Consider the following 20,491-nt stretch of genomic DNA (forward strand, 5'->3'; position numbering starts at 1 on the left):
AAGGACAACTTAACTGTTCATTCATTCAGAAATGCAACAAATATTCATTAAGTTTCATCCATGTGCACAATACTGTTCAAACTAGCAATAAACAAAGTTTAAATGATATGGTCCTTCTATCTGGGGAGTTTAATAGCAAACAAAAGCACAGATAAATATAGTATAAAATCTTGTATATATAAATGTCTAATGCAGATATACAAAAATGTTCTGTATGAGGTAAAATGAGAAAAGCATTAACAAAATGGTAACAAAGGAAGGCTTTATGTGGGAGTTGGCATTTGAGTGCTGCTTTTTCTTTTTCCCAACTAATAGTATTTTATTTTTTCTAATTATATATAAACATAGTTTTCAACATTGACTTGTATAATATTTTAAGTTCCATTTTTTTCTCCCTCTCTGCCTAAATTCCCCCCTCCCCAAGAAGGCAAACCATCTGATATAAGTTGTATATATAAAATAACATTAAACATATTTCCACATATGTTGTGAAAGAATAATAAGAATGAAATGGAACAACCCCAAGGGGAAAAAACAACAAAGAGGTAAAAATAATAAAATACTATTCTTTGATCCATACACCATAGTTTTTTTCTTCTTTTTAATTTCTTCCATTACACTTCAATTATCACCTACATGTTTTACCATTACCATATTTTTGTTGTATACAAGAAATAAAAGCAGGAATATTAACAACATCATTTAATTAAATGTAAATCATTTTTGTTCCTGTTTTCATTGTATTTTTTTGAGCTTATGTTTCTTATTTTATTGGAATTCAGAGAGAAATTGTTATGGGACAAGCTAAACTCCTGCTACCACTTTCTTTATGTCTCATATCTTTATAGAATTTTTTTCTTATTTAGTCAAATGCTTTATTTACTTCTAGTTTGCATAATAGATTTGCACAAGATTTCAAGTTACAAATTTTCTACCCATTTTTCCCATACCCAACACCCCAAAATAGTGATCCCACTGGATATCCTCTCCTCCAATCTGCACTCTCCTATATCTTGTCCCATACCACCTCCAACTTTCAAACAGGGCATGGAGGATCTCTATGCCCCAATGCCTGTATATCTGTATATCTTATTTGCCAGTTACATGTAAAATTATGCACACACGCACACACACACACATTTTTAAACATTTGATTTTAAAACTTTGAATTCCAACTTCATTCTATTTTTCCCTTGTCACCTACCCTTACTGGGATGATAAGCAATTCAGTATAGGTTGTACATGTGTGGCTATAAAATACATTTCCATAGTGGACATGTTGTAAAAGACTGACTATATTTCCCCCCATTCTATCCCACTCCCAATTGCTCTTTTCTCTACTTTGATCCTATCCCTTTTCAAAATTGGGTGCTTCCAACCCCCACCCCCAGCCTGCCCATCCTTCCATCATGCCCCCACTCATCCCCTTCCCCCCTACTCTCCCGTAGGGTGAGATACCGTATTTAGTGTATATGTCATTCCCTCCCCAAGCCAAATTCAATGAGAATAAGGTTGACCCATTCACTTTTGCCTTCCTGTTGTTCCCCTCCATTGTAACCATTTCCGCTTGCCTCTTCTATATGAGATAGTTTACCCCATTTGGTCTCTCCCCATCTAATCTCATTATATACCTCTCTAACCTCTTAATTTCACCACTGAATTACCATATTTTTCCCCTTAAATATGATACTAAGATTGGCTGGGTAGGTGATTCTTGGTTTTAATCCCAGCTCCTTTGACCTCTGGAATATCATATTCCAAGCTCTTGGATCCCTCAATTTGGAAACTGCCAGATACTGTGCAATCCTGATTGTGCTTTCACAATATTCAAATTGTTTCTTCCTGGCTGCTTGAAATATTTTCTCCTTGATCTGGGAATTCTGGAACCTGGCTATAATATTCCTAGGAGTTTTCTTTTTGGGATCATTTCCAGGAGGCGATTGGTAGATTCTTTCAACCTGTATTTTGCCCTCTGGTTCTAAAACTTCAGAGCAATTTTCCTTGAGAATATCTTGAAGGAAGATTTCTAGTTTCCTTTTATGATCATGGCTTTCAGGAAGTCCAATAATTTTTAAATGATCTCTCCTGGACCTATTTTCCAGATCAGTGGTTATTCCAATGAGATATTTCACATTGCCTTCTATTTTTTTATTTGTTTGGATCTCTTTAATAGTATCTTGATTTCCCATAAAGTCACTAGCTTCCATTTGCTCCAATCTAATTCTGAAGGAATGATTCTCTTCAGTGAGCTTTTGAAATTCTTTTTCTATCTGGCAAATTCAGCTTTTTGAGACATTCTTCTCTTCATTGCCTTTATGAGCCTCTTTTGCCATTTCAGTTAGTCTGTTTTTAAGGTGTTATTTTCTTCAGTCACCTTGTTGACTCTCATTTCATAATTTTCTTGTATAATTCTCATTTCTCTTCCCAATTTTCCTCCACTTCTCTCATTTGGTTTTCAAAATCCTTCTTAAGGTCCTCTATGGCCTGTATGGTCATGTTTTTCTTGGAAGCTTTTGGTGCAGGGGTTCTGACTTCACTGTCTTATTCCTGTTCCATGTTTTGATCCTTTCTGTCCCCAAAATAGGAGTGTAAAGTTGGATTGCTCTACTTGGTTTGCTTCCTTTGCCTGCTTATTTTGCCACTCAATTACTTGACTTTTCAGTTTTTGGCCACAATAGGACTCTGCTACCAGAAAGAGGAGCTGCATCCCAATCGCTGATTTTTTCTCAGCTGCTGAAGGTATTAGTTGGGTGCCTTCTCTGAAGCCTTCACACACTCTAGCAAGGTGGTTGCACACCCCAGGACCTCCACCCCACACTGCAGTTGAGATCCAAGTAGGTTAAAGTAAGATAGATTACCCCTCAGACTGGTCATTTGGTCCCCCTACAATTGGAAGGCCAGGATCTGAAGAGGCCACTTGTCTTTGGCTGCACAGCTGCTTTACCTGATCTGCTTCTCACCCCAGGGGCAAAATCCAACTTCAGTCCCAAACTACTGGGTCCCAAAGTTCACACTGCACTGACCTCTCACTTTTTTCTTAGCATCTATGGGTTGAGAATTCTGGAAACTGCCACAGCTGCTGGTGATCTGAAGTCCCTCCAGCCAGTGGCTGGCAGCCTTGCCCTGAGGCTGAATCCAACTAACACGGGGCTGGGGTCAGCTCCCAAACCACTGTGCTGGCCATTTCTTGCTGCCCTGCTAGGCTGTCCTCAGGAGGAGGTTAGCTTCTCTGTGTCATTTTGTTGGTTCTGTAGCTGCAAAGTTTCTTTGGAGTCACCTTTACTTGAATTGGAGGAGGTGGTAGACTGAGCCCTGCAGAAGTCTTGTTTCCATGCCACCATTTTGCCTCTGACCTCCCCCCCCAAAAAAAATGAATTATCAACCCATTGATGTTAAGGACAAAGTGAGAGGTCAGTGCAGTGTGAAATTTGTGAATTGGGAGTTTGGGAGTGTGGTATGGCCTTTACCCCCTGGGGGGAGAAGCAATGAGGCACTGGGGCCATGCACCCACCACCATGTGTCCACTTCATAGCTCCTGGCTTTCAGATTGTAAGGGGGACAAGTGACCAGTGTGAGGGGTGATAGTTCTTCCTTTAACATGCTTGGATCTGCTTTGCAGTCTATGGTGGAGTTCCTGGGGTGTGTGACCACCTTGCCAGAGTGTGTGGAGGCTTCAGAGAGGCCCATCAATTAATAGCTCCAGCAGCTGCAAAAACCCCAGTTGTTGGGACAAAGATGCCCTTTCTGTTAGCAGAGTTGTACTGTGGCCAAAAAACCTAAAAAGTCAAGTAATTGAGTGGCAACATAAGCTGGCAAAGGATGCAAAGCAAGAAGAGCAATCCAACGTTATACTCCTATTTGGGAGACAAAGAGGATCAAAGCATGGAAAAGGAGGAAGACAGTGAAGTCAGAACTCCTGCACCAAAAGCTTCCAAGAAAATTATTAGCTGCTTACAGGACATAGAGGAGCTTAAAGAGGATTTTGAAAACCAAATAAAAGAAGTGGAGGAAAATTGGGAAGAGAAATGTGAACAATGCAAGAAAATTATGAAATGAGAGTCAACAAGGTGACTGAAGAAAATAATTCCTTAAAAAACAGACTAACTGAAATGGCAGAAGAGGCTCAAAAAGGCAATGCAGAGAAGAATGCCTTAAAAAGCCTAATTTGCCAGATAGAAAAAGAATCTCAAAAGCTCACTGAAGAAAATCATTCCTTCAGAATTAGATTGGAGCAAATGGAAGCTAGTGACTTTATGAGAAATCAAGATACTATTAAAGAGATCCAAGCAAATGAAAAAATAGAAGGCAATGTGAAATATCTCATTGGAATAACCACTGATTTGGAAAATAGGTCCTTGAGAGATCATTTAAAAATTATTGGACTTCCTGAAAGCCAAGATCAAAAAAAGAACCTAGAAATCATCCTTCAAATATTCTCAAGGAAAATTGTTTTTGAAAGAGGAGGCAAAATAGAGGTTGAAAGAATCCATCAGTCACCTCCTGAAAAAGATCCTGAAAAGAAAAGTCTTAGGGGTAATATAGTGAGGTTCTTGAAATCCCAGATCAATATGGAAATATTACAGTCGGAAGAAACAATTTGAATATTGTGGAAACACTATCAGGGTAACACAGGATCTGGCAGCTTCTACACTGAGGCAATCAAAAGGCATGGAATATGATAATACAGAGGTCAAAGGAGCTGGGATTAAAACCAAAAATCACCTGTCTAGCAAAACTGAGTATATTGTTTCAGTGGAATACATGGTAATTTGATGGAATATAGGACTTTGACGTATTCTTGATGAAAAGACCAGAGTTAAATAGAAAATCTGACACTCAGATACTAGAAGCAAGAGTAGCATGAGAAGGTAAACAGGGAAAAGTAATCATAAGGAACTTATCAAAATTGAACGATTTATTTACATTCCTACATGGAAAATGATAATTGTAACTTATGAAATTTTTCTCCATATGAGAATATTTGAAGGGATTAGAAATGTAAAATCTGTTACCTCGTTGTTATTTATTATACTATTATTCCAATCAGTTCCTGTTACTTTGGTTGCCTAGATCAAAACTTACAACTGTTTCAGTTTTTAAGAAAATTTGTATCTGCAACAATTAGAACAATGAATGAAATGTAGCAAGTAATAAATGCTTGTGGAATGATTGATCTTTAAAATGAGAACATTGGAGTAGATTATTTTTAAAATACTAAGAATAGGATTAGCTACTGTGTATTAATATGGAAAATTAATTTCATCCTCTTTCTTTACCTTCAAAATGAGGAAGTTGGATGAAATGATTTAATTTCTCTTCCAGACCTAACATCCTGCCACCTAATGTCATTGATCAAATCTAGTGTTTCTCAAACCAATATGCAACCATTAGAGAATGCATGATTATTGATTTCAAGGTTTTTTTTTCCTATTCACATGACTTTTCACTGTCCATTATAATCTTCCCTCTTGGTTCTGGTATTTGAATATTCTTCCAAATCTCATCCCTCATTCTACTTACACTTAGCTTAACTCCAGCACATACCATTTTTCTATAATTCTTTTGAAGGAATGAAGCAGTCTTCATTTTGTATTTGTCATTACTTAGTTCAATGGTTTCCATTTTTTTATGGTTTGCACCATTCTTATACATAATTACATTCAGGTATTCCTATAATTGCTTCTAAGTGTGTTTTATTTCAATATTTTAATGTTAAAGTCCATCATAGATTAAAAAGATTACTCAGAAAGATATGTACATGCAAATGGAAGAAATTCCTCATTGTCTACTCTCACAAAATGATAATTAACTTTTTTCAGCTCTATCCATAGAATCCTTCAAAAGATTTTATTGTAATCTGCCTAGCACATCTCTCCTTATTTTATTTAGTTTTCACTGCAAAATAATCAGATGTTGCCTTTTTACATTTTTAACAAATGAGTCTAAAGCACTCGTTGAAACTGCTATTTGAGAAGATTTTTTAAAAGAGTAGATAATGCTGTTTCTATTTTTTTACATGCAGAGCTGAGACTTTTTGCAGATCACATACATCATTTTCATAGCAAAATCTCATAATTATGGAAACATTTCCAAACACTTATTTTCATAATGGTCTTTCCATAGAATATTTCTTTCAAAAAGCTGTTATTTTCTCATTTGTTAGTTCAAATGTCACTTTTACACTGAAGGGACAGAAGAAGTGTTTTTTTATTTTAAAATAAAAAGTTGTTGGGTAGCATATTACTGACTGTCACTGATCACAAAAAAGGTGAAAACATTTCTGATGTATAGTTTTGTAAAAGAAATATGTGCAAGCCATCTTTGCCTGAGATGATTATTTTTTTTCTTCAGTTTGCAGCTGCTGCTCTTACTGATTTCAATTCCACAGAACCAGATCCCCCATATGTAACCCCTAAGTCTGTTCATCATTCCTTTTCTGACTGCTTTTGTCTATTGTCCTCCCCATTAGATTGTAAGCTCCTTGAGAGCAGAGACTGCCTTCCTTTATTATTAATTGTGTTCCCAATGTTTGCCTGTCACATAGTAGGCACTTAATAAATGTTTATTGGATTGGACTTCTTGAATTATAAACACTTCATTTCAAAATACCTAGTGAAAGTCTCTGGAAAACAAAAGATTTTTTGTGATCGCTTCCTATCTTATGCCATTAAGAAACTACTGGATGGATAGTGCCTGCAAGCTACAGTAAACTGCAAGCATAATCATTTCCCTTTTAAAAATACCTGTATATCCTATGGGATAGAGTAGATTTATAAATTATGATTCTTTTTAGTAGTTGAAAGGTAAACTGACATAGTGAATAGAGAGCTTATCTGGAAGCTAGGAAGACTTGGGTTCAAGTCCTTCCTTTGTCATATGCTAGTTCTGTGACTCTGGACAAGTCTCTTAACCTCTTTGCTTCAGGCTTCTAAGATTGAGAGGTACCAACACACATTGATTTCATGAGATTACTCATCTTGGAATTCCCAGTTCCAATGAAATCATAGATCTCAATTGCTTCATAAAAATAATAACTAATTAATTAGTTAATCAGTATAGCTAGTCTAAAAGGTAAATTTAATACTGAAAATTCTTTCCCCCAAAATGAAATCCAGACAGCTGTAGGCTATTACTGATAGGGCTGTGGCTTCATAATTCAGAGATTGGCACCACTTTAAAAATGGGACAGGCAGTTGGCAAAGGTGTGTATCCATGAATTTATGTGTGTGTGGAGGGAGGGTTCCTAATAGTACATGCACAGTGGCTGCAGGTATCTAGGTCATATTTATCACTGTCCTTAGCAGGTACCATCTGGTACAAAATGGTGACTTTGGGTCACTGAAATGAGGTTTTGGAATGTGGGAGTTCTAGGTAATGGTGTATTAAAAAGGTGGTGGAGGTTGTTTTAGACATGTATTGGAGTTGGTCAAGGGAAGGGTGGATGTATTTAAGCACATGTTGTTAAATGTTTAACAGATGTGATATGTGTATGTATGTGTGTATGCATTGAAACTTTTGAATTTACCTTCATTTTTAATATATTCTGAAGACCACATAATAAATTTTAAAAATGAACCAAGCAATGATTTGTACCAATTCCTTCTTTCTGAAACATAAATGCTCACATTAAAATTTTGACAATCTGGTCTTACAAAGTATGCTCCAGCATATCCTTTGATATTATAATGCCTTACCTCATAAAAGTTAAAGACTTGGTGATCCCAGATTCAAATCAAAAGTCTTTAAAATATTCTAATCTGCCTTGAAAGATTAGCTGATCAGCATCATAGCCACTAATAACATGCTGAGAAAAGATGAGACTAATGGACACTTTCCCCACTACTTGCTAAATATTCCCTAGTAAATATTAATCTCAATTAACTGAGTCAGTCAGTCAATAAGTACTTAGTGTCTACTATGTGTCAGGCACCGTGCTAAGCCCTGGGGATACATAAAAATGCCAAAAGATAGTCATTGTCCTGAAAGACAATGTTCCACAATCTAACAGGGGAAGACAACAAACAAATATGCTTAAACAAGCTATGTTGGATCCAACTAGGGAATAAATGAAAGAGGAGAGACACTAACATTAAGAAAATTTGGGAATGGCTTCTTCTAGGAGGTGGAATTTTTTATGGGACTTGAAGGAAACCAGGGAAGCTAGGAGACAGAGATTTGGAAAGAAAGCATTCTAGACATTAGGAATAGTCAAACAAAATGTCTAGAAACTCGAGATGGGGTGTCTTGTTCATGGACAAGCAAGAAGCCTGTGTCACAGAATTGAAGAATACATGACACTGACTAGGAAATTGCAGCATTTTGTCCACAGGGAATAAATAATTATTCTACTACTTAAAATGTGTTTTTTTCCTTTTGATTGGTGAGTCTTGTATCTTCCAATATATCTAAGAGTGAGGCATTAAATGAGGGTCTAGGCCAGGGCTTGGGAACCTGTGGAATGAAGGTTACATGTGGCCATCTAGGTCCTCAAGTGCATCCGTTTGACAGTCCAAACTTCACAGAAAACGTCCCCTTAATAAAATAATTTGTTCCATAAAATTTGGACTCAGTCAAAAGACCACACCCGAGGACCTAGAAGGCAACATGTGGCCTAGAGGTCACAGGTTCCCACCCCTGGTCAAGGCTGTGATTTATACTGCTTTTGTTTTTCTGTCATTTCTGAGGATAAATGGCATCAAGATGGGTTGTACCTTAACTCACTAATGAATTGGATTCAAGTAAGGCAGTGATTTACAAAGTCATCAGCCTCACTCTCTTGCAGAGTCATAGAAGGCCAGTGGCATGACAAAGGTCAGGATAATTGGAAATGGTCCAGGAAGAAATGGATGACCTTGACATCCTCAATGTCTGAACAAGTTCTAAGAGCTACACATTGCCTACTTCAGGGGCTTTCATTACTGTTGGAACAAATTGTTCTCATCCACCCATTCTGCCAAGGGAATGTCTTCACATCCTTAGGCTAGACCTCTTTCTAATTCTCTGGTAGATTTGAGACCTCTTGATTACCCGCAACCTGGTTTTGTCCATCTGCCCAACATGCTTTTAGTGGGGTGTGGCTGCAATGTATGCTACAGCTTCTTGGAACCACATGTCAGAGTGTGATGAAAGGTATACATCAAAATTGGATAAGTAGCCCTGAAAATGACTCAGTAAGCTCTCACTTTTTAGGTGCTAGTTTTCCCTGTACGTTTCATAAATCCCATGTAATTTATGAAGTTGATCACCCAAAACAGCTACAGTGAATTTAAGTGAAAAAGTAAGGGTCAAAAGAAGCAGATTTTTTTTCAGTTTCAAGGGTCCATCCATTATAATATTGCTGCTTTATGCAGAATAGTTTTAGGCAGTGGGAGTAGTACAGTTTAAATAATACAGGATGCCTTCCCTTAAGGAACATATAGTACGGTAGTAGAACAAGACACAAATGCATAATATTACATGTATTGTTCTATGTGAAGTCTCAGGAAGAGTGTCACAGACACATTATTTTTTTGTCAAAAGCACATTGGAAATCTCTCTTCTGCTTACTTTCCCAGTATAGCAGCCAGGTACCAGGAGGATTCTAAATTGAAAGGCAAGTGTCCTTGGAAGTTTCTTTCAGAAAATGGAGGCTCCCTAGGGTAAGCTTGTCCCCAAATTGGAAGAATTAGCCTTAGTTTTAAGGAACATTGATGATCTGTAATGAGAAGAAGGTAAAGACAATTGCTTTTCTTGACTCTCTCCAAAGGTTATTATCAGCATTTCTTCAGACAGCAATCAGGTCACTGCTGGTAGACAGGTTCTCTTTGCAGAGATTTGTAAATATAAACCAGCTGCCTCATCAAATGTTCATCTATTACCAAATACAAAGTGAAAGCAGGTTTCTTTTCCTTTGCTACTTTGCTTTTTTCTCTGAATTCTATATTGGACTATGAAATAGGATTATTTCACTCAGTGAAGCATATGGTTATGTAATTGGTATCAAACATACCGGAAAAAAAATACATTTGCAAAGTTTTGGCTAACATATCTCTGTTAAGTGTGCCTAATCCCAAATGATCTCCCTAGTCAGAATGGGCAGATTTTTTTTTCCTTTTTCTGCTCCTTAAGAGCTGAAAAACAGTCCTTCCTTGAAAAAAGTGAACTGATTTAACTCAGTAATTAATTGATATTTACATATAATATACAGGAAATCATTTATATCTTTCTTGAACATTACTCAATCATGCAATTACAATAAATTTAGGACACATGCAGTTTTTGAGACTTGAGTTTGTAAATGATGAAATAGCTAGGTTTTCCTGCCTTTGAAAAATAAATGATATTTTCTCTTTTAAAAGATATGTTCTATTATCTAATAGGATAATTGCAGCCAGTCAAAAGTAATTAGGAGATAGGAATCTGATCCATTATTTCATTGGCATAGGGAATTCCCAGGTGAGGAAACTCACTCTACCAATGTAGATCGGCACTTTCTTTTCTTATCTGTAATTTATTCTTAGAAAGATTGAGATGCCTAGAGCAATAAGATAATTAAATGACTTCCTCAGAAATACAGTGAGTATATTTTAAAAGTGATATTTGAACCTAGATCTTCCAGCCTTCAAGATCAGTTCTCTAAACACTGCACCTCCCTCTCCTCATTTTCTTTTTCTGTGGGAAGATGTGAAGATTGGTGGGAAGGGAATAGGGAGGAAGAGAAGAGCAGTATCTGAAACTAAAAAACACTGTGATTTTATATTGTTTCAAGGAAGAACACATTTCACAATTTAGACTACAATTGATAATTTGTTTTATTAAAAGGCTGATTTCATTCCAGAAACTTTTAATGACATATTTAAAAGAAAATGCCCACATGTTCCTCCTGTCTATTGGAACCACACACTGAAGGGAGAGTTTCAAAAACATTATATTTTCCAAGCTGGGGACCATAATTAAAAGAATGTTACACCTTCTGTAATATATATTATATATATATATATATATATAAATATATATGTGTGTGTATGTATGTATATACATATATAATATATATTAATCTCTCTTATCCTCTGTTACCTAAGATAGAATGTTCATCTAAATTTTTCTAACATAATTATTCAATGAACAAAGTAGCTCTTTGCAATAAGAAAAAAAAAACCACCTATTACCTCTTCAAACCAGGTTCTCCTGGGTTCCCCACTTCTGATCTTCACTTCCTATTAACAATTTAAAAGTATTTCACAACAGGAGGAAAAAAAACTGATTTAAAGAAACAAAAACAACATTAACCCACACAATGATTTGTGGTGCTTAGTAGTTATTATTTTCCTACTAAAAGATCATATATGTGCTGCATGGGAGAAAACAACGATTGACAATGTTTGCACATCCAAAAAAACACAAAGAAACAAAAACAAAACAAAGAACAAAAATAAGAGAATTGAAGTAACCAGGAGAGTCTGAAGGATAAAGTGAAATAAAAACAACAACAATAGTTTTTTTTAATTCTGTGGATTTTTGGGTGGGTGTATTTTTCTAAGTTTTAAGGTAGAAATATACATTTTCCCCATTTGTTTCCAGCATCACATAGTTTTTAATGTCCAGAGCAATTTTGACTGAAGATGTATTCTTATCTCTATTATATACAATATTTTTAAACTCCTCTTTATTCTGTTTCTTGCTTACTATGCAGAGGTCCACATTTTTCTGGGGGAAATTCACTACTTTCATAAAAATGAAGAAAAAAATATTGATTTGTTTTACAAATTGCCAATACAGGAATAATTCAACGGTGATTATGTTAGAAACTTGTGAACTCTTCTAATAACCTGTAAGAGCAAGCTCTATGACCAAAACTATGTCAATTATTTCTGCAAATTTAGAAGAAAAATTAGCCAGCAATGGCTCCATATAACCAGAAACCAATTGATAGATGAAAAGTTTCTAGGACTAGTGCTGATTCATTGTTGTACTAATGGACCCTAGTCCACCAAGATAGAATTGTGAATATGTATGTGTGTGTGTGTGTGTGTGTGTGTGTGTATATATATATATATATATATATATATATATATATATATATATATGTCAAGATCTCAAAGTCATTTAAATATCCCTAGTCATTATTAAGTTAATTTTATATATGATAAGAAATCCTGGAAGGAAATAGATTAATAACTCTTAATAACATTCCCAAAGTTTGCATTTTAGTTTAGTAATTAATTTGTTTTACCCTTCTTTTTTGCCTTTGTTTCTCAACTAATTTTTTGCTAAACAAAACTGCTTGAATATCTGGATAAGATCTCTATTCCTCCATTTCCACAGCCCTCTCAACTTATGTGTAAAATCAAAATAAAAAGGGAAAGGCGAGGTAGAAAATATTTTTGCCTAAATAACCCACTGCAGTTTGCAAACACTTGCGTTATTTGACTCCAGGTGGAAGTTGACCCTATAAGTGAACTGTTGCCTTAGTTATGGAAATCTCAACATAAGGGAAAAGACCTTTCTTCTAAATAGTCAAAATGATTTTTCTCTTAAATTGTATAAACCAAAAAGAGAAGTGGAAATGTAACAAAACATTTCTTGAGTTGAGTCAGAAAACAAGTAATTTTATTAATTTTGAAAAATATGACCCACAAACTTTGTCATCGTGTCTAAATGTTGCTTAATTTTTTTCACATTCCAGAGCTAGCATCTCGTTTCTTTGCCCCTGACCCCCTATAGAAAAATTATGTATATGTTAAACTCCCAAATCTTATTTCTACATGTATTTTTTCTGTTTATAGTTGCAAAAATCAGTATATATTTGAATTGGATGTGCTGTTTATCCTCGCCTTCCTTAATGTAATGTTGTCCAAAGGCAGTGAAGGCATACATGATGAAAACTAATGGAATGTAGCATAATATAAAATGAAATGAATGTACCAAAGAGAAACATGGTCCAAAAAGGAGAAGATAGGAAATGAAAATAAAGTAATACCCATGAAAAGCTCATATGTACTCATGGTATTTCAAGTGGCACAAACTAAGGTTCCAACGTGCTGGTGGTCCTTTTATAGAGAATCTACAAGAGACAATGGGCAAGAGCCATGTAGAATGTGAAGTGAGGAAAGAATCATCATCTATAGGAGGAATACCCACAACAATGAGAAAAGAAATTTGTACAATGTAGAGGAAAAAAAGGAAAAACTCAATGTGTGACATTTGCCTAAAAAAAAGAGGGAGGTTTGGTTTTGATTGCAAGAATGTGATTTTAAAATTCAGAATCATTTTAATTAATGCAACCATACACTATCCTGCTGAAAATGTGGGTTGACTCCTTGGATATTAGATTAGGAAAAATTCTGAATTCCAAATTCAATGGTTGAGAATAAATGTGATTCAGTTTTGTTTGGAAAATAAGTTGTACAATCACAATAATTGATATTTATATTTGTACTTTAAAGGGCACAAAGCACTTTACATGTGTCAACTTGTTGGACCCTCAAAATAACCCAGTGAGGTGGGAGCTATTATTTTATCCTTTTTTTTTTCTGATAGGGAATGTAATACTCAGAGCAGTTAAAGGGCTTATCACATAGCTATAAAGTGTCTGAGGCCACATTCCAATTAACAGCATTCCAACTGCTACACCCTTACACAAAAATTGTAAAGTGATGAAGAAGATGAAAATAGTAAAACAAGTATTGCAGGGATGTCTTAAAATAAAGATTTCTGAAGCATAGAAAAATGGGAATCAGCAGTAACAAAAACATAAAGAAAAATTTAGAATCTACATTATTGATACAGCACAACTGCATTGTACCATATTGGGTGAATGCCTATTATGTAAGAAAAAAATTAAATTTTGGGTCATCTTCCTTCTTGGTTTATATGCTGCATGCTGCCGATTTTTCTTTGTTTTTTTGTTTGTTTGTTTGTTTGTTTTTGCTTTTTGGAAGAGGAACGTATGGCAATTGGGGTTATGTGACTTGCCCAGGGTCACATGGCTAGTGTTTTTTTGTGTTTAGTGTCTGAGTCCAGATTTGAAATCAGGGTCAGTGCTCTATTCACTTTGCCACCTAGCCACCTCTGCTGATTTTTCTTTAAAGAAAAATCAATAAAATACTTGCTTCATTAGGTAGTTGTTAAATTGGTTGCCTTTAGGAATATTACAGGCCCAACTACTGTTTGGATTTTGAATTATAGTCCTTGAAGCCTCATACAATTATTTACTTCATGATATTTACTTAGAGGGATTATGGCAAATAATATTTGTTTATTCTCAGAAAGAAAAAGCATTTTAAAATTATGGGATCTCACCTCATGTAAATAGTATTATAGAATACCTGTCAGAAAATCTATGATGCTTATATGCCCTATATATTTATGCTATGGTAACTTAGGATAGAATGCTTACTATGTTCTACTTATGTTGAGTTAAGTTTTCAGTGGCTATATGTTTAATTACATTACATAACATTTAACATATTCCCCAAATGAATAAACAATTAAGTTCGTTGTTCTTGATTGGGTACTTTGATTTGGTTTCAACTGCTTGAAGGGATTTCTGTTCTTCTATATTGGTTTCAAATTATTCATACCCAAAATGAATTCAAATGGATTCAAAAATAATTTGAACCAGCCAATGCTTCCCTACTTCAATAAACAAGATCCCATGAGGCCTGGAAATCTGTGTTCCTTATACAAAATGGTAAATTATTTTCCTGGATAAGTTCTTTGTTTTCAAATGATCAAATCACTCACAACAAATTCATTCTTATGGTCATGTTATAGGATACAGCACAAATATCAAGGAAACTTGCAGAATGCTAAAGAATTTAAGTGAACACAGTATTAATGTCCCCCACTAAGGAAATGGGGATGCCGATGATATATATTTTTTATGGCAAAAGGGATTCATATTTCCTACAGTTTATGTAAGGTTTTAACTGTTTAAACACTAATAATCTGAGGAGGCAGAATTAAATCAAATGTTTAATAAATATTTTTAGATTAAAAAATGAACAGCCCTGATCATTGAGTCGAAACTTCTCAGCCATTCTGTTATAAACATGGCTTTAGATGTGTCAAAAAATGTAAACATACCTCTGGGCAGCTTATATATAGGTGTAAAGGCCAACACTTATAAGTGAAGCCTGATATTTTTATCCCATTTGTCACCCTCTACTGTATCATATCAGAAAATCCATGGGACTCAGAGCATTGTTTTGAAAGCTGAAATTGTAATAAGAACTCAATCCAAACCTATTTGTTAAATGGTCTGTCATCAGTATAAGAACGTTATCTCCTAGTAAGAGAGTGTAGTCATCTTTCATGAATATCAAAATAACCTCCTAAATGAAACCTATGTTTAAAAATATCCCCTTTTTTCTTTAAGACTTTCAGTGGAAAGTATTTCTATTTTACAGGCATGCTGCGTTTGAGCTTTCAATCTGTCATTTGTTCTCAATTAACATGACAAAAGAGTTGTTATGTATTTCAAGAGAAAATTATTCTTCAGGTAATGAAAAACAATTTGAATAGGCAACAGCAAATAATACAAACAACACATTTATTTAGAAAAATAAACTGAAAATGCTGTTTGTTACATTTTTCCATGAAGCATAGATAAATGTCTATAAAAATTTTTATAAGTCAAATACATATTAAAAATGATTTTTTTCACTCAAATGGGAGAACAGTGTCCAAGTTTAGGAAGGATGTTGGACTGTCCAGTTAATTGAATTTGACTTCTTGGTTATTGTTATGATATAAAATGGTTTTCATTTAAAAAATAATTGATCCCTTTTTAATTTACTTGACCACATGTGTTTTGGGGATGAATTTTTTTGGTAATGGATTATCAAATTTAAGAAAGGATCATTTTTCACTGAATGTAAGTCCTCTCCTCCTTATGAAGAAAATGGAATGTTTTCTTCACAGTTTTTCAATATTCCTTTTTCAGAGCATCTACAAGAAACAGTTTGTTAGCTGTCTAAAATCTCATGGGACCATCTGTGCAAATACCAGCACACATCATTACCCTGAATGGAAGTGACAGTGCAAACATTAGAAGTGCATTGAGATGCAGTCGGTAAGAGCTGACTTTTCCGAAACCCTCTCTTCAAATATGTGGGATGGGTTGAATGCAGAATCTTTTCAAGCATTGAGCATCATCACTACTTTTCCTCTATGGCTTTGAGTTTATTCATGGGATGGTGACAATCTTCTCTCTCCACAAATAGAAATAATTCTTTTGTTCAATATTTTTATTACCATTATATAAGTGCTCTAGCTCTCCATTTGGCATATTTTGAAAGTTTATTTATGGGGAGTAATTTTATCTAGAGGTATTTTCTTTATTCTTTCTCCTCCTTGACATGATGCCCTCCCCTCCACTTATCACAAAAAAATAATCATGTTCTAATTGCTAAAACTGTGTTTCCCCAAGTGTGATAACTCATGAAGTAATTTGCTTTAGTTCTTTTCATCTAGATTTTATATTTCCAGTAATTTCTAAGTGAATGAACTTAAGGCTGTGGCTTTTCTTCAGGGCTTTCAGCTCATGGCTGTTGGGTTCAAGGCAGATGAATTGATGCAGAATACTCCAGCAAAATGTTGTGCTCCATCTCTGAGGGCTTTGCTGTTCTGCGGAGGGTCAGGTTCTTGGTTCCATTAGTCAGCTCTATATGGCAAGAAGTCATACTGATGAATCTGATGTGAAAATGATTAACTGACATGCCTCCAAAAGTAGATATTCCTTTCAGCCTAAAAAAAATCAGAAAGGAGAGAGAGAGAGAGAGAGAGAGAGAGAGAGAGAGAGACAGAGAGAGAGAGAGAGAGAGAGAGAGAGAGAGAGAGAGAGAGTATCATGTTAAACAAGGAAGTGTATTTCTTGAATATCATTTAAAACAGTTATTAGAAACTAAGAAATGCAGTGATCTGAAGGCTTTTTTCTAAACTCAGTTTACTTTAAAAATTGGTTTTAAATCTTATTATATTAGAAAAAAAAGATATATAGAAAAAGAAGTGCATTATCACTAAATAAATGGTGATACTTATTTTTAACCCTACCTCACAATTATACAGTGGTTTCTGTTGAAATTCTCCAAATAAATTTCTATCTTCCCTGATGACAATCTGTTGTGCTTACAAATTAATCAGATACTGAACATTTAAAATTTTTGATTTGCAGAATTTAAAATCGTTTATTAAAGTCTCTTTCCATGATTATTTTTTCATAATGCAAACATGCAATTTTTAGGAGATATACAATATTTTTCTGCTTCTCAGAGAGGAGCATAAGAATGCAAGAAAAGAGGATATCAAATGTTACAGAGAGATTGAGAAGGATTCTGGCTGGAAATGGCCATTGTATTTGACAATTAATCATTCACTGGTAACTTTGCAGAGAGAAAATCCATTGAATGCGGAATGAAGGATAACAATGAGGTTGATAACCTGGGAACCAAGAAGAATTATTTTGCCCTAGACAGAAAAAGAGTAGCTTGGAAAGAGGGTTCTTTTTTGGGGGGAAGGTAATTTAATGAGATATGATGCAGACTAAAACCCAACTATGTTGGTTCATCCTATGTAACTCACTCTGTCATACTGAAAATGAAAAAGGGGATAAGGTTTATATACACTATACATTGAACTAGGGCACAGAGTCCCATACTCTGGGGTCTTCCTACAAAAGCCATCCCATGGTGGGTGGCTGTGGGAGGAGGATGGGAAGAAAGATGTAAGTTTATCAGCGATGGGGATGAAGAAGATTTTCATAATGGAATCTGCATATCCTCTGGGAAGACAAGACAGGCCAGATGAATAGCATCATAGATTTAGGGTCTGAAGATGGGATAGAGGCCATTAAATAAAACTATGTCATTTTGCAATTGAGAAAATTGAGGCTGGGAAAGGATAACTGACATGCCTAGGACAAACGACTAATAAATGTCTCAGGCAACATTAGGCCTCCCTTCTTCCTAACTTTAAGTCCAGTACTCCATTCAATAATGGACTAAAGGACTAGTATGAAAATATGTATTTTAGATAAAGTCTGCAATTGCGTATTGCATGTAGGGTAAGATGCAGACTATCTTCTCATTCTTGGTTTGGTTACCCCTTGGGAACATAAAATAAGACTCTCGGGGCCATAGACAACTTTCTGGCAGTGTGGGGTCTAATTTTGGAGGATACAGCATATAATTAGCTAAACGCTAAAGCATTTAATGTCTTTCTCATAAACCTGATGTGCAGTCAGCCACAAAAAATACCCATAGCAATACATAAAGAGGCTATAGGTAGAAAGGTGCATACTTTGCAACATTTGTGGCCAACACATTTTCAAAGAGGGACAATTAGCACCTGCAAAGTGACCAGATGCTCCTCTGATGGATAAAACTTCATGGCCCAGTTGTCACCCATGCCTCTTTTTTCAGTTTCTAAAGAAATACTAAGTAGTTTCATACTCCAAGTAGCATAGTAAATAGGACATATGTGGAGCATTTCCTTACTTTTACAAGGAGCAAGTTACTTCAGGAACTCCCTCTATAAAATCAATCCCATCAACTCTAGAACTGTTTTCAACTGGGCGTTACTCTCAAAGATGGTGCTGCCCTAGACATTTTCATTCTCTGCTACAAGGCTTAGTTCAGAGATGAAAATTTCCCAAAATGGCAAGATCCTTTTTCATCTGCTCAGGAAGTATGGAATTCTGGAAGCAGTGCCCTTAACATATAAGCACAGTCCCCTATGACCATGTGTTTCTGATGCCAAATGCCTTTGCTTATCATAGAGGAGAAGAGAAAGAAATCAATTTGTCCTTGCAAGACTCTTCAAGAGGTAGGAGGAAGAGAGTTTAATGACTGAACTATTTCTCAGAGGTTGATTCATTTATTAATAGGATCCTGGTCTCAGTCACTAGGTTCCCCCTTCTTTCACTGACTACTGAACTCCCCAGCTGACACCTCTCATCCTATAATTTCTAAGCATATCAAGGCACTCATTCCATCAGAGGTTCCCTATAGGAGTTGCTCTACAGTATTTAAGGAAACTTTTCCTAACTAGCTAGTGCCAACAGATCGCTTCCACGTAGGCTGACAAAAACACCTGATTCTCTTTTAATTCCATTTTAGCTCTATGGAGACAAAACACATTTGGTCACTTTAACTAACATGGCGAAAAATTTAATTGGAGTTTCTGTATTATGTATTAAATTATAAATTAAATTATATACTAACTGTACATCCCAATGACCCTTGATTTGATTTATTCAAATATAAAGAACTAAACCTTAAAACTTCCTCATGTGTCTAATTAAATCAAAGCCAAAAAACCCTTTCATTCAATAAGTAATTAAGAATGCCCACTCTAAACAGGGTGCTGCAATGCATACTGTGGTATATATAAAAAGAGATAGAAACCAAGGTCCTTTGATTTATCAGTCTTAGAAAGGGGATGAGACTACATCCAGGTACAAAACTTGGATGGTCAGAGGGAAAGAAAAGCTGAGCACCTTTTGTGGCATTTGCCTGATGCAAATTTATGGCAATAAAGTCATTTAATTATCCTACTAACCACAATTCTTCAGGAGAACATGTGTTAAGGAACACATATTCATTAATATCTTACCTAAGCAGAAAGGGACAGTTACATAGGAGTTTATGCTTCATACACATACATGTACACACATATGTGTGTATGTATCAGTATATATACATATGTGAGTCTGTGCATGTCTACTCTGAGCCTTATCTATTTAAAAAGACCTCTAAAACTAAACAGGGAGAGTACCACATGCAATCTTTAGCAAGATCTATCAAAACTATGTTTAATGCACACACTTTATAAAACACATTAGAAAAACATTATTAACTATTAAGTATCTAAGTAATCTAGTAGAAATGGCATTTTCATGGAAATACACATGCTTAAAGGACTTCTAAAAAGTAATGTCAGTATTTTTAAAAAATAGTCTATAGTGGCTGGCAAATCTATGACAGAATTGGAAAAATAAAATACAGAAAGTATGGCCCAACAAAAATTCCCTCAAATACAACAATGATTCAAGTCTGACCAAAAATACACAAGAAAACATTATATAATGATTTGAGATCTCATATACGATAAAGGACATGAGAAATGCAGCATAATATATTGGAAAGAACACAGTGCTTTTAAGAATAAATCAATCAATAAACACTTATTATGTACCTCCTATGTGCCAGGAACCAAATGATGTGGATTTCTCTTCTGCTTCAGTCACTCAGCAGCACTGTGTTAATGGATAACTCACTTAACCTTTCTCAGTTGCCTTGTTTCCTCCTTTGTGAAATGCTGATAATAATACTTTCAATACTTGCCTCATAGGGTGGTAAGAAAAGGACTTACTAATATGCAAAGTGCTATTTTCCTAAGTTCCAAATGTGGGTTGTTCAATACCCAGGGAGATATCAACAATACATAGAACATTCTTGTAATAAAAATAGAAAGAATAGAATTAGTGAATAAACTCCTTTTTCACCTGCAA

At 35.2% G+C, this 20,491-nt stretch overlaps 1 protein-coding gene across 1 annotated transcript in view; it reads right to left on the reverse strand.

Annotated features, from left to right (window-relative positions):
* Positions 1-15,515: 15,515 nt before the first annotated feature.
* PRR16 (proline rich 16) overlaps positions 15,516-20,491 on the reverse strand; it is a 361,972-nt gene continuing 356,996 nt past the window's right edge. Inside the window, exon 3 of the transcript XR_011168258.1 lies at positions 15,516-16,728. The gene's annotated coding sequence lies outside the window, so the exon portion shown is untranslated. The remainder of the gene's footprint in view (positions 16,729-20,491) is intronic.

This window comes from Petaurus breviceps, unplaced genomic scaffold (genome assembly GCF_028583685.1).
Source record: "Petaurus breviceps papuanus isolate PSGF00001 unplaced genomic scaffold, PetGlider_PUasm1.0 183, whole genome shotgun sequence".
Taxonomy (NCBI): Eukaryota; Metazoa; Chordata; class Mammalia; order Diprotodontia; family Petauridae; genus Petaurus; species Petaurus breviceps.